The sequence below is a fragment of the Rhipicephalus microplus genome, chromosome 7 (assembly GCF_043290135.1).
Source record: "Rhipicephalus microplus isolate Deutch F79 chromosome 7, USDA_Rmic, whole genome shotgun sequence".
In the NCBI taxonomy this organism is placed as follows: Eukaryota; Metazoa; Arthropoda; class Arachnida; order Ixodida; family Ixodidae; genus Rhipicephalus; species Rhipicephalus microplus.
The window spans coordinates 133564174-133576681 of NC_134706.1; the positions used below are offsets into that span (position 1 = coordinate 133564174).

A 12508-nucleotide genomic window follows, 5' to 3' on the forward strand; every position below is an offset into this window, starting at 1 on the left:
TGATGATCTTGGGTGAGCATTGCACCTGGTTCAAATCTTTTTTGTTGATTTTCTCGGCACTCATCTTTCTGGTAGTTTTCTGTTTGCGAACAGTTGTAACTCATTTATTAATGAACACTTCTCATTCAAATTCGGCGCACTTTTTCACCACCTTAGTAGGCGTGGAATGAAGTTCAATACACAAAATCGTGCCACGAAACGTAATGTGGCTGCCTCTTATACAAAGCTGCCCCTAGATCTAGTGCATACTTCTTAGTTATTTGTTTACAATGCTTTTTAATTTTCATCAGATTTCAAGTACATTGAACAGGCAAAGCATTGTTTAAGTTCCTGCAAAAAATAAATTTTTATTAGGTGGAACTTGATTTAAGAATGTTCGCGTTAGGCATAGATTTAATAGAATTTTTAATTAGAAAAATCACAAAATTAAGACTTGCTTTTTAATTCTGACATGTTCCTAAAAAGATATGCTCTATATTGCAGACTAATAATGCCTAGTTAGTTAATTGATTTAAAATATTTTTCGTAACTTGGCATTATCCCTTAAGCAAACAGCTGGATGAGTAGTTACGGTATGCTGACCCGCAGGTCGTGGGATTAAATCCGGGTGCGGAAGCTCCATTTTTGATGAAGGGGAAAATGCTATAGGCCCGTGTGCTCAGATTTGGGTGCACGTTAAAGAACCCCAGCTGGTCGAAACTTCCGTGGCCTTCCACTACTGCGTCTTTCATAATCGTATGGTGGTTTCGGGACATTAAACCCCACATATTGATCCATAAGTAGTTATGATAAAGACGGAAACAAAACTATGTAATGCTGTGCCAGAAATTATCTTAAGAACATCATCTCGCAACCATGTCATGTCACTCAAACTTCACTTACATTATGCATAACGGCTTGACAACTCATTGAAAGAAAAGCTTAACTCAATGTTTTCAAGACATTGTCAGCATATATTGCTTGCTGCCCAAGATCGGATGACACTTTGATCCTTTTCAAACTAGCTGATAAATTGATACGAGAAATTTTTAAAGCCTTTCGTATCTAGAATATGAATGACACGTGTGTAAGTCGGGTGTCAGTGACTACTTGGTTGCACGCTGGATTTCTTGAGACCGTTTCTTGCACAGTAGAGAAGAGAATTTGTGCCTCTATTTATCTTAACCATTCAACGTGCTATTAGGTATACTCAGCTCACCTGCGCAAGTGAGTTAGATGTCATGCATATGACGTTTTTTTTTTTGCTATAAACTTTTCGTGTTGTGGTTACGTAAGAGTTAATTCGCCCTGTTTTCATCGTCCGTGCATGTCTTTCGTGATTTACGTTAAATTTATTAGAAGAATTCAAGTGACAATACATGGATGAAAAAGGAAGACCTATATTGAAAAAGAATGTCCGAGCGTAATATATGGGTTGCTGATAAGATTGTGCTCCTCGGCAATGGTGACGAATAATTGCGAAAAGTTATGGAACATCTAAATCGAGGATGTATTAGTGCATAAGTTCCAAATGGTCCACCAGCTTTTACAATATGTGCAAGGATATGTACGTCCATAGGTGAATAACATGAAAACCCATCGAATCATGGAAATGAATCTCCCGAAATAATAAAAATGAGCCCGATCGCTTACCTCAGATTTCCCACAATTCTCCACCGGTAACTTACGGCCTTTCTAGTGCGGAAAGTGTGTAATCAAGGCATATTGGCAGTGCAAATATATGAAACTGAGATAAGTTAATAGAAAACTCAGCAAAAGTTTAGGAACATGCAATGCGCGATAGAATGAAGAAATGTAGACCTATCATTGGAGGGTGGGGGGGAGGAGAGGTGCCTGAGCCGACTGAGTAATGTGAGAGACCGAGTCGTTGGGAGCGACGGAATGGGTACCAAGAAATCGTCAATGCAACTTAAAGCGGTAGCGAGTGCTGTAAGTTGATGAATTAAGTATATTCGCCCACACAAGATGGAATGAGCACGCCCAAGATAGGGCCGATCGGTGGTCGTTGGGATACAGTGTCTTCGTTTGCTGGTATTCATGAAAACTCAGAGATGCTAATGATGATGATCCTGCAGTTATCGATGTTTAATTACTGCCATTGGGTGACAATACAGCTTAAATATCATATATGTGTCATTTTTTTTACTGAAATTGAAAAAGAAAATACGCGCAGCATCATAGAAATATTCTTGTCTTGAATACTTGCTTTATGGTACACGTCTTTCTAGCACTTAAGTAAGAGCACTTCGCCAACTCACAAAACAAATTTTACTGACATCATATTCTCCTGTGTGCTGACTGTCATGTGACCATGAATTAAATATTTAAGCACTTTTGATAAGCTTTCAACAACTTTTCGCGTGGATGACTCCAAAAAGAATGTTGGAAAGGAGGTCTTGTATTATACTCCTGCAGTTTCTTCGTGCAAGTAATGAGCATACCGGGGAAATTCGTTTAATATAAGCTCATAAACGATTGTTTTATTGCCCGCTCAAGTAAATGAAAACAAAATCTAACCTGAACGACAAACGAGGTAAAACGTTGTGTCGCAGAAGAAAAGATCGCCAAAATCATTCTTAGGTGATTGTGACAACGCCAGAATTACTAACTCGATAGCGGTAAAGAGCTTGGTTAGCAGAAATTACGGTGTCGACGTCGCTTGTTGTGAGCAAAAAATTATGATATTTTGCATGATCGAAAAATCGAGAACGATGCAACTACAATAAATTATAAAAAAAAATCCTGGGTCACAACGGCCCGGTATTGAACACGGGTCGTTTGTGTGGCAAGTGGATGGTCTACCAGAAGACCATGAATCTTTTTCTTTTTGTGCAGGGTATTTCATACAAACGTGGTTTACGTATACATATATCGTACAACATACGTAAGGTAGCTTCGAAAAATGTACAAGGAACATTACAAAGCAAATACCAAATAACAAAATATAAAGGGCTACTTGAGCAGCGCATTTCACAAACTCCGCATACAAGTCCAACTGAAAGTTCAGTTGGTCATAAAAGTCTTTTAGCTGAACAGTCATTTGTATGAAGTGGCGTCGCGAAGACACCTCTGGTTCCGCATGTTGTAAATAGTGTGAAAATAACTTCTGCTGGGAAATGCAGTGAAAGTAACTTTTATGCTTTACATGTATACACGCGTTCTGTATACATGCTTCAAAATGCAACAATAAGTATTGCAGCAATAATGCGTTGTAGAAGCACCCATTGCCAGCGAGCGTCAGAAGATGTGACTATCATATTGGCTTCATGTGCTGGTCACCCCACTATACAAAAGTTAAACACGCTACTGCGCCTATATCCTTAAGGAAACACAGTGGGTGCATAGCCAGTTCAAATACGTATTCATGTACAGGGTGTTTGAAGAGCGCACTAAAAACAGCACATAGATATCGCGTTCGACTCTTAAAAGCGAAGCTTTAGGGTCCCCTAATTTTTATTTACATGAGTCTCATACATACATGCCCTTTAAACACGAGGCCGCCTTTTTGGTCAATCGAAGCGAATCGAAATTCATTAGACAGCGTATTGAGAACCATTTCACAACCACTTCGGCGTCCAATTAAAATAGTTTTCTTCACAGCCTTCCTGGAAATGGACTGTTTCGAGACACTTTCGATAACGGCAGCTACGAATTGAGAACATTGCCCTGATGACTAATCGTTGATGAAAGCAACGATTGTGTTGCTGAAATCCTTGAAGGCCTCAGAATCGCCAGGCCATTTATAGAGCGACAGCGTTATTGTGACTGTGAGAAGTGCGACTGTTGTGTTGCTCGTCATCTTCTTCTTTCTCTGTGCTTGTGAACTTCAAACTCCTCGATGCACATTCCCGCATAATAGTGTATACCTCACTAGTTTTACGAGACTATATAATTGACAGTTTTGTCATCCCTTTCTCTCGTCGTCCTTGCTTTACTTACTTCATTTGTTCACGTACGTTTCTTGGTAGTCTAAAACTTACCTGCCAAAGGATGAGAACTTGAACACATGCCTGGTCAAGCTCCGTCTCGTCGATAAAAAATCCACTCCGGTGAGAAAACAAGGGGGCACCACTGAATTTCGGGTGAACAAAGGTAGTTTGATCTTATCCGCGAACAGTTATGCAAGTTTACACCAAGAGCACTTGATGATACTCACGGTGGTACGTACGTCACACAGCTGTCGCACTAGAGACGCCGAACCACAAAAACGTCACGTCTCCGACCCAAAAAAAGCTGAGGTTGTCCAGCGTGCGCTGTTCGGGTGTGAGCCGGACGCCGGTCGTGAGTGATTCGTACCCTTCTTCTTGCGTTTGTGTACAACAAGCAGAGAGTTGCACCTTCAAAGTATTCGACGTTCCACTCAGCAAACTGTCTCTTTCACCCGGAACAAAACTACCTTGGCCGACGCCTCTCGGGGTCCTGATCGTTCCAAACGGCTGCCTCGTAAAAGCAGTGTCCACGCTTGATTTCGGCAGGGGCGACACGGAGACATGAAAGCAGTAGTTTCCGTTTAGTTGGCTCACAAGTTAGTGGTCAAAATGCGGATGACACGTGTGCTCTCAGCCACAATACGTAAGGACGATCTTCAACATCGCAAGAGTGTCGTGTTGTTCGACAGCTGAAGTTCACCGCGGTCCAGCAAAATAAAACAACGTCTCTCTGGTAGTCCAGCTTTCGTGTTCGGTACGACGAGCTTCAAAGACTTAATCTGCATCTGGATTCACCCAAACTGCTGGCGACATTCCACCTGCACGAAACTGTTGCAGAACACGCAAATTTGGGGGCATAGGTGGAGGGGTGAGTTAGTTGCAGTCCATCGGTTTGTCCCTTCCGCAGCAAAGGGACAGTACAAGCGCTACAAACTGCACATAATCCAACACTTCTTGGATGAGGGCGCCTCTCTTCGGCCGACGTAAATCAGGGATCGTTGACGGCGTTTTGTTTCGTCACGACGCGAAAGGTATCACAGTCCGAAGCACGTGACCGTAAGTTTAGCGACGGGTCTCCGCGCGCTCCCCCCTACCTCCGGCGGACCGCGAAAAGCGTCTGCTACCGGTTGCCGGTCTGGTCCTCTTTCGAACATCGCGCGTGGGACGTCCGCTTGCGGGGCCGAGGCCCGAAGGGGGCGGAGCCATCGCCAGCATCACTCGTAGCGCCATCTGCTAGCTCTAAGAAGAAGTCTACTTTTCTGTTTAGTTTATTATGGTCTCCTCTCGGAATCGTGCAGTGAATACGCGGAGCCAGGGAATCTTGTTACAGTTGACTCGGCGCGCATTACGCAGCGTTCCCGAAGGATGACGCAAATGTGCGGTCGGGTTTAGAGCGCGTGCTCGACTTTCGCCTGTTTGTTCGCTCGCTTGCTTGCATGATTGTTGGCTGGTTCCTTTTCTTTTGTTTCTTTCTTTCATTTTTGTTCGTAAACGGTGACAGAGAAGTGGATTTTCAGACATTGCATACACACATCCCATAGACAGGGCTGAGAAAAGTTGGTCTTTTATAAACGACTGTGTGTGTGTGGTGTGCGTGCGTGCGTGCGTGTTGAGCTTCACAGGCTTACAATTTCTGAATGTGGCTGCACGCCTCTTATGTGTCAAAATAAACGTATTGTGTGTTCATTATTACCTACACTTTGAGTACCTGTCATTTGGTACTGAATAAGAAAAGGTACTATCCGGGAAAACTCGCGATGTAATTCCTCTAAAACATGACGCTCCTTCATTTAATAATAATAATAATAATAATAATAATAATAATAATAATAATAATAATAATAATAATAATAATAATAATAATAATAATAATAATAATAATAATAATAATAATACTTCCTGACATTGTGAGAGGAACAATGCAATACACAATTAGCCTTACTGGGCTTGAAGGGCTCAGCCGACAGAGCAGAAAACAGGAAATGATTTATCCAAGACCACACAGATGCCTACGTTTTTTCTTCTTATACACGCAAGAAACAGGTGTGCCTGTACAACAGAGCACGAAGAAATAAAACTGGCGCTAATAAATGTATCGTCACCTTGCCTTACATAAGCTCATGCAATATCAACAATACCATAATAACAATATCACCAGCGTTTTCACCAGGAAATTGTACAAAACGGAACGTTTTAGTAATGTTCTAGCGCGTCATGGGTATCATTGAAAACTGCGGTCATTACTGTTGTTTAGAAAGTGCAAATGGGCGTTCCCAGTAATACTCGTAAAACATACCATGCAGTACAAAAGACGACACCGAAGCTACAGACCTATTTCATGTTTGTAAACACGGTAGGTGGCGAGTGACGTCACGGAGCAGGTGAGCAAGCTGCCTTCGAGAACAACGCGTCGGGACGCCTCTCACACGTTTACAAGCGGCGGCCACAACAGAGGAAGTTGCAGTCGCTGTCGAGGGGTTCTGAAATGAACATATGAGCGATGGTGACGTGTAGCTCTAGCTTTGAGAACCTTTTCAAGCATATGAGGTCCCTTAACTGTGGAAATGTAGCTCATTTGCGAAATATCATCGTCGTTGATGCAGCCTATGTCACACGTGCACACTTTAGTTTGTACTAATGCAAGGACAGCGCCAGCGCAGCAAGAGTCTCCAGAGTATATACAATACGTGAATGCGTGGTGTGAAAATACGTGGCCATGAATCGGGACTGTAAATCATCGCATATAATAAATGTGCCAGAGAAGTTATTCATGCACATGACCAGAACGACTACGGCAACACTTTCATCCACAACACGCTTGCGATAGTGCCACAACAACATGCTGTGGACAATGCGGTTACATACTTGCAAGGTCCGGCTCAATTCGTGCGCTCATGCCGACGTCGAGAAATGCGTACGACTGGGCAACATTTCTTGCGTGATGTTTTTCTGCGAATTCACACAGACGTGATCAGCACCAGAACAGGGCACTTGTGCCAGGTGTGTCATCGCAGCCGCATATAATCATAAAAAGAGGATGTCGAAGTCATCCTTTCGTTCGCTGCTACTTCAATGAACCGTACACATGCATGAAGAAACACATGCGCGATTGTTGGTTCGATGACCGAGTGACACTCTTAGTTCACGTCAGTATGGCGATATCATTTTGACGTGCTGAAGATAACAATGGCAACCGTGAAAAATGCTTCGCATATCACAATGCTATCCACAACGTAAACGTGCTCGATACGCCTCCACGGCTAATTAAAAAAAGCATAATTCCATGGCTTATTACAACGCTTGAGAGAGCTAATCACTTTTTATGGGTAAGCCGCTCCGAAGCATAACCGGTGAAGCGGCGTCGATGGCGTGCAAGCTTTCGCGTTTCACAGCTGCGGCTGATGGACGAAGGTTTTCGTCAACAGAAAACTGAAAAAAAAAAGCCCTGGTCCATCATTGTTGTGCCTTTCCGTGCAAATCACCGTGGAAGTTCGTCAGTACAATACACGGTTTTTTCACGGCCACAAACAGCGCACGCTCCAGCAAAAACATAGCAGCAACTGTGGAAGGCGCCACGGCTTTTGCCTATACCAAGCGAAACCAAACGCCCGACTTAGCGCCACCACATTTTCGTGACGTGTTTCCGGCGGAATTCATCTATAGTCGAAATGAAGCTTGAATTCAGAGATTCAGAGGCGAGATACACGACCACCTAGAAGTTGTCAAAGGTGTTTCGTGTAAAATATTTGCGAAAAAAAAAAACAGGAGATATCATTACGAGGCATGTCGTCCGAATAAAAATAACAGACAGTCACTAGTGTATATAAACGTATGGATACACGTCACCGGCATTTTCGATGACAGTTTCCATTAAAATAAGCGGCCACCGTGGCCGGGAGCCGAAGCCGTGTCCACAAGATTTGCGCTAATCTACAATGGCACACTGGCGAGTGTTATAAAAATACTGTCGTCATTCAAAAATGCGCTGATAATGGCAGTTAATGTTACATTAGGTTGACACTATTTTGTTGCTTTAGGCCGGCAGAAGTCTTCAGCAGCTATCCACATCGCGGACATGCCGTGCTTGCTCAGGCGTCCAATGTAGCGCCACAGCAGCGTTAACGCCCTCGTATAAACCACATGAACATCGTTATATATGGCGGCCCTCATTGAAATGAGCTCAAGTAGCTCGCCCTTTTCTACACCGATACGGCTGTCTCAAAAGGCGATAACAACAAAAAGAACGGCCGTCGCACGAGAGGTCTTTTGAAATATACAAACGGGAATGATCCCGTAGCGCAGGCAGACGTGACCGATCCCGCCGATGGTTCTTATCTGTAACCGCGCTTAGCACAATGAGACGCGGACACGATCCCCGAATAAGTGGGGTCACAGCTGCCCTCCCCCTCCCCCCCCCCCCCCTTTATTTTTATCTCGGTGTGATGTAACGCCATCGTTTTCGGCCTGAGCGGTGCGTTATCGCTGCCGCTGCCAACAAAGCGCTCACGTGGTCCTATCTGTTGTCAACTAGCTCGGTGCAATTTAACATGCGCTCGAAGAGTAAACCACGGGGCCCTATTTATTACTAACGGAGGGCCTTTCGTTGTCTGCTCGCAGACGGCTAGCAGACGACGCCGCGGAAGCGCGAGAGACGCCATCTGGGTACGCCCGCTTTAATTATCTCGAGGGAAAGAAAATATCGGATACAAAATATCGTCTCTCTTTCGCGTTCTTCGGATGGGGGCGCAGCCATCGCTGCTCCCACATGGCTCCCTCCGCATCTTTCACAAAAGAACCAAACAGAGGGGATAAGTGCGAGCACGGATCTCGCACGCGGCGGCCTTGTCTTGCGGTTTTGTTAGGGCGCGAATGCGCCTTTGTTGTTGGATGCTTTCCTTTCCGGCGTATCCCAGCTTCTAATTCTACCGAGCCGGGATTGTTGTGCGTAGTGGCGCTGTTGTAAAAAGGCGGCGCGCGAGTGAGAGAGGAGTGGCCGCAGCGAAGCAGGCTGATCGTCGTCTTCTTTGCCGCGGCGGCATCTTTGTCGTCTGCTACGCGGCCTTTGAGGATCCGCCGACAAGGCGGAGATCCTCATTTTGCTCAAAAGATCCTCCACTACGGTGCCTTTAATTTTTGTTTTGATTTCCCTTCAAATTGTGTAGCCGTTCTCCGTATTTCTCTTATTTAACCGTCACGTGTTTAGCCGCGGGCTTAAACATGGTAGCGAGCCAACAGTTATCCCAGGCCGGACAAATGTCTCCGCGATCACCGCAACTCTCGAGCCTTCCGGAATAGCGCGCGGCAAGAAAGAATAGATCCCCAGATGGGAAAGAGGGAGAACGCGGCTCTTTCAGAACGAAGGGGGCCCGTTTAAGCTCTCTGATAAGAACTGTGAACTGCTTGCGGGGGTCCGGCGGGCCATCGTAAATTTTACCATCTTCTTTCTCCATTCGGTTCTTTCATTGAATTTTATTTCTTTACAGCAGCGTACACAGCAGAGCACCCACCACCCGTCTGCAGTTTAGCGGCTCCTTTCTGTTCCGCTGAATGTCGGAATAGCTATGGTTTGTTAGTATCTATAGCACCGCTCAGGTCGTAGATTGAAGGGCCGTTTTTTTTTTTTTTTGTCCCCGGAAGGCGCCTTCGCCTGTATCTTTTTGACTCGTTTATATATTCGTTCGCTTTCACTGTTGCCACCTTCTACGCGTCCTAATTTGTCGGCCTACGTAACACGTGCGTCAGACTTGGTGCCCTTTCCGAGCAGCGATATGATTTGTTGCGAATGAGAGAACACATAAATATGGACAGAAGATACCCGCTGACTGGAAATAAATACATGGAAGATTGAGGTGGGTAGTCGTTACCGGATGAGGTCTGTAGGAATTCTGAGATATTCAAGGTGGTGCCAGATTGTACCTTAATCAATTGCCAGAGGTATTTTCTTATGAGCAGCTTATCAGGCGCTCTTCTGGTTAATCTGTCTGCTTCCCGCCTTCCTGTTCCCTGGCTTCCTGGTATAAGTAATAGTTACACAACTGGTAATACATGTGGCAAGTATTAGTAACATAGTAAGTAGAACTAGTAACATGAAGTAACAGGTAAAACATAGTAACAAGCAGTAAAGTAGTAATAACATGTAGTAAATGGAACTGTCACAGTAGTTACACATACCGCTAACTAATACTGCTGCTACTGCCTCGACCGCTAGATGGAGGCCGTGGTAGTAGTTCCACAAAAGTTAGGTGAGTAAACTCATCTGGAGGCGGGGGTAGTATACAATTCCACAAGTTAGGTCAAGCAAACTATATAAAGCCGTCCGTTGAAGAGTTAATCCTTCTGATAACTTGCGTGATCAGAATTAATAATTCATGCGTAATTTCATTCACATGATTAAGAAAGTGAGTCCAATGGTAAGCGAGATAATGTTAGCCAAACTGTGAATTTAAAGTTAATCAATTGTCAAGGTGAATGAAACGTGAATCAAATCAAAATTAACAGTTGTAGGCTTTAAAAAATTTATATTTTTATTACTAATTGTCAGTAAAAATGCCCCCATCCAACTTAAATACAGGAAGGCGCGGGGGTGGGGGGGGGGGGGGGGGCTAGGGCACTTTAGGGCTACGAGCCTGCTGTGATGGTGGTAAAGGAATGGTCGAGAAAGAAAAATGTAGAGAGGACGTCACATGGTCGCTTGCGCGTCGCACTAGCATGCGATGCCTGCGTGTGATTAGTGCCACAGTACGTTCCCCAGCCAGTCAAGCAGCATCTCAATGTCGCAATTGCTCGAAGTCGACGACTGGACTAGGCCCAAGACATGCGACAGATGCTTTAGCCACTTTAACGAGTAAATTCCCAGCCGTGCCAGGGCCGAGACAAGCGTAATGCAACGATTGTTGCACTTCGCAGGTTGAATTCAGCGTAGAACGCACAGTGATACACCAAACGTACCTAAAGGTGCACCAGCTGGAGCTCGATGTTGAAGACGGCGTGACACGACATGCGTCGTGGTGCGGCCGCTGTGTGTCGATCTACCAGTAAGACTGAAAAAAAAAAAAACGTCTTCGATCTAGTGTGCTGTACAAATCTCTTTAAAAAAAAAACGTAAAAAAAAATTTGCCGTGACCAGGATTCGAACCTGGGTTATTGCGGCCACAACGCAAGGTACTAACCACTATACGATCACGGCTATCCCGGAGGACGGGGGCGAGGTGCTTCAGAGCGGATGCAGAGATTCTGGCGTCATTGTACCGTGTGTTCATGCCGTTTCACGCTATTTTTTTGTGTTTAAGCTTCGGTAACAGTGTCATGCAACCGCTCAATGTATTCTTCACCCCCCACCGATTAGCCAAACCGATGTTTGGTCACTTTTGCGACGCTTGCTTCGACACAAACTGCAATGTACGGGAGTGGGTTCCCAATGCAACATTTGGCAGATGCGGGTTATGCCCGCACTGCATGTGACGGGTGGTGATGGGAGTAGGGGTACGCGATCATTTTCATGGTGATGGCAAGCGCATTGATTCTTTTTAACCGGATAGTAATCGGTGCATCAGCTAAACGAGCTGGCAGAAAAAAAAAAAAAAACTGTTTCTGACCGTTCGTGGGTGCCGTAATTTCCCGTACATTGTTTTCTTATTCGTGAAAACTCCAGGATAACCGTACATTGCAATGTCTGTGCAGAACATGTATCTCTAACTTGATAAGTGCGTTATAATTTCAGCAGAAGTCTAATAAGGTTGAGTTAGAACAGCAGGCGCAGTGAACAATCAGACATGGTGCGCAGTTATGAAGTATCTGAGTACTGCATTTAAGCATACGCTCTTAATGAAACAAATGCTGAATTTACATTCTACTTAGCTGATGTCGAACATGTCAAAAAAAAAAAAGCCAAAAAAAGTAATGCCGAAACCCGGGATCGAACCAGGGACCTTTAGATCTTCAGTCTAACGCTCTCCCAACTGAGCTATTTCGGCTGATGGCGGCAGGCTTCTTCGGCGCTGGGCTGTGCTAGACGCCGCGAACATTTTTCAAAGATTTTGTGGAAGTTTCTTTAGACGGTCATTTTTCAAAGGTCAAGCGGACAAGTTTGTCGCAAATTGTTCTTGAAGTCACTAGTGATCGTTTGGTTTCGGGCTTCTTGCAGAAGATGTCGTCAGTGCTGCGTCAAAGCTCTTGACAACAGGCAGCATCAACAGCGCGAGAGGGGCTGGCATGCAGTTGGCGGAGGATATGGGGACGCAATATTCTGAGGACCGCCCGTCCCACTGAACATCGATGAATAATAGGCAAGTATTCAACGACAGTTCGTCTGGTCAGGCATGAGAAGAGAAGAAACATGGTCACTAACTGAGGTTGCAGTAGCAGAACGGCATGCTTTTTACGAATGCGTTCCGTGCTTTTCATGCTTGGCCAGAGGTCAGTGCGCGCGATGGTCCGTTCGCATTATGAAGTGGTTGATGGCAAGCCTAGAATAGCATAAAACAATGGTTGAAATGTAGGGTAGCATTGCCATTGTGGGTGGATATTTTTCATTGAGTGATTCATGAAAAGGTGGAAAAAATCAAGGCACCTGATTTCTG

The 12508-nt window shown here is 44.7% G+C and overlaps 1 protein-coding gene and 2 non-coding genes across 6 annotated transcripts in view; all 3 read right to left on the minus strand.

Moving 5' to 3' along the window:
- Positions 1-12508, minus strand: part of LOC119180433 (heparan sulfate glucosamine 3-O-sulfotransferase 6) — a 167214-nt gene that overhangs the window by 111327 nt on the left and 43379 nt on the right. Inside the window, exon 1 of one of the 4 annotated variants that reach the window (XM_075869749.1) lies at positions 6795-6975. The exons of 1 other annotated variant lie outside the window; for it this stretch is intronic. The gene's annotated coding sequence lies outside the window, so the exon portion shown is untranslated. Of the gene's footprint in view, positions 1-3980; positions 5055-6794; positions 6976-12508 lie in introns of those variants that run through there. 2 more of the 4 variants (XM_075869747.1, XM_075869745.1) reach the window with 2 other exon arrangements.
- On the minus strand, positions 11044-11115 carry TRNAH-GUG (transfer RNA histidin (anticodon GUG)). The gene has a single exon. It is a non-coding gene; the product is annotated as a tRNA-His (tRNA).
- On the minus strand, positions 11830-11902 carry TRNAF-GAA (transfer RNA phenylalanine (anticodon GAA)). Its single transcript has one exon. It is a non-coding gene; the product is annotated as a tRNA-Phe (tRNA).